Raw genomic sequence first — 4,832 nt, 5'->3', positions numbered from 1 at the left:
GGGAGAGAAAGAGAGCAAGGGACAACAACATCATCACATTAGAAAAGTATAGTAATGAAAATGACTGACACCAAGAAAAGAAGCACAATCTGTAACCATTTCAATTTTATTGACCATAGGCAGAGTGTAGAGTCTCACTCAGAAAAATAAAGGTGCCAACTGGAACCAAAAGTGGTTCTTTAGACTGATGCCATAGAAGAACCTTTTTTGGTGCCACAAAGAACCTTTCAAACAACGGTTCTTTGAAGAACCATTTCTTTCAGTGGTTCATTGAAGAACCATTAAAGGTGCCCCAAAGAACCATCAAGAAATGGTTCTTTGGGGCACCTTTAATGGTTTTTCAAAGAACCATTTTTAAAAAGGTCCTTCAAATGGTTCTTTAAAAAACCATTTTAAATCTTTCAAAATAAAATGCATCATAAATTGAATTTGAGTAGGGTAAAATAAATACGAGCACAGCATAGACATATATTAATGGTTTATTGTCATTTTGTAGTATACCAAAAGACAAAAAGGCATTTTAACCCCCAGCACAACATCACTACTAATACATGTCACATATTAGTGTTTTAAACAGTAATAATTAAATATATTTGCTATACTATAAATAAATATAAATACTATAGCTACAGATAACACAACAAATAATACATGTATTGTTTAATTAATAAAACATCAGAAAGTGATAAAACACATTAGAAATAGCAACAGCTTCATAACAGACCAATAAATCAACACATTTTCATCAGCAGATGTTTGCATGTTCAGTAAAAATATTTCAACAAGTTTATGATTAAAATGATCAATGAACTTTAGCATTACACCATGTAATGTACGTTTCATGTTGTACTCATGGTCCTTTGTTAGTCCAGTTTAGGATAATGTCTCTGACGTATGTTTCATATCAAATATATGTCATATCAAAACAAGCCCACACCTGCAGTTGTTTCAGTTTTTGCACTGGTGTTTCCTGTCAGCTGGTCAACCTCACTCAGGCGGACATCCATATAAGCCAACCAAACGACAAGTTCCTCCCTTTGTGCTTCAAATCCCTCCCACTCTGAGACAAGGAGCTGAAAGAGAGAGAAAAGAGTCAATTATAAAGAAGAGAGAAAAGTGAAACCCTCCTCAGAAGGTCTGACTCGCATACCTGCAGTTGACCTGTGATGGACTCCAGTTTGGCGTTCACGTCATCCCTCGCCGATGCCAACAGCCGAGTCTGCAGGGTGCCCTGGAAGAGCTGAGTTAATGTTCGACTCCTCCTGGTCAGGCTCTCCAGCTGGATGATCCGAGGTCTCACCGCTGCCTCTGAACACAGAAACACAAATTGCATCTGAAGCAGGAGGTGCAGATTTTTTTTGCTATTCTTTTCTAAATCCAGGCTAGATCACGTGGAGGTATTTGGAAAACTTTTTTGGCCAGTGGACGACTGTTGTCTTGCAGAAAGTCAAATCAAACATATTCGATACACAATCAATTCACAAGAACACATTATAAAAAATAAGTCCAGTTCTTGCCTGATTTCAAGTGAAATCTGCATCAAAACAGGGTGACAGAAATAAAACGAGTGCACAAAGCCTCACTTTGTACAAGCCTGCTATTACAGTTCTCCTCTATGCAGACGACTTTCCTGTTTTCAAGGCACAACTTGGATCTGCTGTACGAATCTTATGGATACACACTAAATGAAACAATAGTGTGCATGACTCCAGATTCTGATCCCTCATCCTAATATGGTCCCAACATAGCAACAGCAATAAAGCAAATGTTGAGGCTTCAAAATACAAAGTCCATAAACCAATGGCTGACATGGGTTTTATCATAAGGGTGATAAATATACAGATTTCAGTCTGTCTTAGAGATTTGATGTTCATTTACCTGCAGATGCACTATACGTACCTGCTCTGTGGTTTTTCACAACATTTTGCACATCACTATTTAATACAGGAAGTAGGTGAACTAAAACAAGTCATCTTTCTTTGTGAGAGGACCATATTAATGAAACAAACCTCAATGACATCATAGGGATCCCTAAAGATGCTCCTGCTGCTTTTCTTCCTCCTCATCCTAAGCTTCCTTCTCCTTGTCCTCGCCTTCCATCCAATTGTAATTCAACCTAATTGTGTTTCTCCCCCTCCTCTTCCTCATTTTGTTGGAGCTGTGAACACAATTAATGTGAATCTGGATTAATTTGTGCAAACAAGAAAAATCTACAGCTTTTTGGTCAGAGGTGCTCTTGTGATTTAAGCCGGGTAGAGTAGATTTATGTGTTGATGCTACCTGCTTCAGCTCTGGCTGCTGAGTGATATTTACACCCTGGCTGGATTACAAACTTTAACCATGTGCTGAACTTTGGCCCAGCGTTGATACCTCTTGTTAGTATAACGACCTCTTCTTAGCTTGTATGTATGATGGTGGATAAATGAAATATACAAAAAAATTAACTATATTACAAAAGAACATCTACCTTGGAAACATCAAATGACCGGAGCATAACTTGTCAACTAGTCCGAAACTAAGTTATGCAGGAACAGTCAAAGACACACCTTCTCATGTCACATTTCTATTCATTTCTATATAATTCGATTAGACAATAAAGAGTTATCTAATCTAATTATTCATTCAAAACACTTATGCATAGCTGCATTTTATACAGCTCATACAGAATTCAAAGTACAGGTTCATGTGAGTATTTAATGTATGGCTCAGATCTACAGAATTTCAGAGTTTCTAGAGCAGACACAGAGCTCACGCCACAACAGGCTTCAGGCGCCATTTTAGTGACTTTAACAATATATTACATTTTAATTTCGGTCTAGCTGACATTAGGTTATGTACGCAGCACGCAATTGAACCACATATTTTAGAAGCCAAAGGTTCAAATTAGCTGGGAGCAGCTTCACTTAATTATAACAGTGGTTTGACGTCAACGGCTAACGTATCTAGCTAATCGCTACTGTTAGCACATTAACAGCAAGCTACAATGACGAGTAACAAAAACAAAACAGTAATAAGGTTTTAATGAAAATGTTTTACCTTTTCTAACAGTCCCAGAATCCACAGCTTCAAAGTCCAGCAGGTACTGAAGACTGTTATCCGCCTCGCTGTCACCGTCCGTGAGTTTTTTTTCCCGAAAGGTCAAGGCCCGCCGCTCGCACACTCTGTCTGCGCATGCGCATCCCAACGACTGACCCCTCCGTCCGCTCCCGGGAGGTTATAGTATGACGTGTTCTGACGTCACTCTCTCTCTCCCTGTCATTTATTTGGCTCGAAACACATATCAACAAATTGCTCAGTGATGAACAACTACTCAGATCATTTACCTAAGCAGTGCGCTTTGTCAAAACGAAGTGTGTGTTCATTACACTGACATTCTGTTCTGCAGTTGTTATTTACTTGTATTTTATAATTTGACTTTACATACTTGCTAGGTGGTTTGTAAAGTTTACAATAACTAGTATTATCATTATGCTATATTTTCAAAAATATATAATAATCTCAAAAGTAATGCCTTGGAGTAGAAAATAGTAATGCTTTATTAAAATTTAAAACTAAAGTACAGTATTTGAATGTGTGTATTGTGTCTACTGTTTGCAAATATTTCTAACTTTTATTTGAATATTCAGTTTCCTACCATCTTCTCTTAAAGGGTAATTGCCAGGTATCCCGCCCTCCCCCTTCGCACACACATGCACACAAAGAAAACACACAGTATAATTAACAGCCTCATTATAGTGAATAAATATTTATGCCATTTACACCATCAAACTTAGATTGCTAAGGATGAAGAACCTTTTGTTCTTTAAAGAACCATTTGTAATAGCTGAAGAACCATCTACAAAATAAAAAGGTTCTTTGACGTATGATGGGTCTTTAAAGAACCATGAAGACATCTGAAGAACCATTTAAGAACCATAATTTTTCTGAGTGCTGCAGCAAAAGGATATCGACCATGGCTCCAGCAAACATCTGCTGACACTAGAAAGTAATATTAAACACTAGTGATGTGTCCTGTGTGTCGAAGCTTCGAAGCGTGCGTCGAGTAATCTCGGGGGAGTTTTTGTGAAGCGCGTACAGAGGCTTGCTTTGATTACGTTCGAGGCCTCGTGGGCAGTCAGTACCACGTGACTGATTCAGGAATTGGCTCGCCGGTTCGCGCCAGATTCAAAATAAAATGGGCAGCAAAACACAGCTGATTCCCTCATCACACTGTGTTGTGGAATTGGATTACGTACGTGCTACATAGTTACTTGAGCATTTTTTCTTCGATGGAACCAGCAAGGAAGAGATTTTTTTTCTCTTCTAATAAATTATGCACACAGTAATAAATATCACAACTGATAAGTACCATAATATAAATAAACAACACTACAGATCCTATAGCCTGACTTATGTCTTTAAATTTATTAAAAAGTGAAGCGCCACACAGTTTGTGTCATTATCCAGATGTACATAAGCATGATTACACAGTTACTAGGGGCGGGTTTTGATTATCGATTAAAATCGATTCTAGCTTGGATAACGTGATATTGATTCATTAAAATCCTGAATCGATTTTTAATATAAATTTATTTTGCCCCAAATGCCAGAATCTCAGGTTAAACCTCACTAAATTCCAACAACCACCAAACAGCTAAAACAGTAAATGACAGCAGATGCATGTAGGCTATTATGCACAAAGACGTAAACACAAAGCACGGACCCGCCGACACATCAGAATCAGTGAGATGTGGCCTTTCTCACCCGACGGCACGGACACGGTCAGGGCCGAAAGCCGACAGCTCGCTGATTCTGATCCGTCGGCGGGCTTTGTGTTTATGCCCTTTTTGCGC

The 4,832-nt window shown here is 38.4% G+C and overlaps 1 long non-coding RNA gene across 1 annotated transcript; it reads right to left on the bottom strand.

Annotated features, from left to right (window-relative positions):
- Window positions 1–632: 632 nt before the first annotated feature.
- LOC143413736 (uncharacterized) lies at window positions 633–3,183 on the bottom strand. The gene is made up of 4 exons (XR_013094352.1): window positions 3,037–3,183; window positions 2,010–2,158; window positions 1,151–1,308; window positions 633–1,073 (listed from the first exon to the last, which is right to left on the bottom strand). It is a non-coding gene; the product is annotated as an uncharacterized LOC143413736 (long non-coding RNA).
- Between the last annotated feature and the right edge of the window lie 1,649 nt (window positions 3,184–4,832).

This window comes from Maylandia zebra, linkage group LG18 (assembly GCF_041146795.1).
Source record: "Maylandia zebra isolate NMK-2024a linkage group LG18, Mzebra_GT3a, whole genome shotgun sequence".
NCBI classification, from domain to species: domain Eukaryota; kingdom Metazoa; phylum Chordata; class Actinopteri; order Cichliformes; family Cichlidae; genus Maylandia; species Maylandia zebra.
This window is presented reverse-complemented; position numbering and strand designations above follow the sequence as displayed.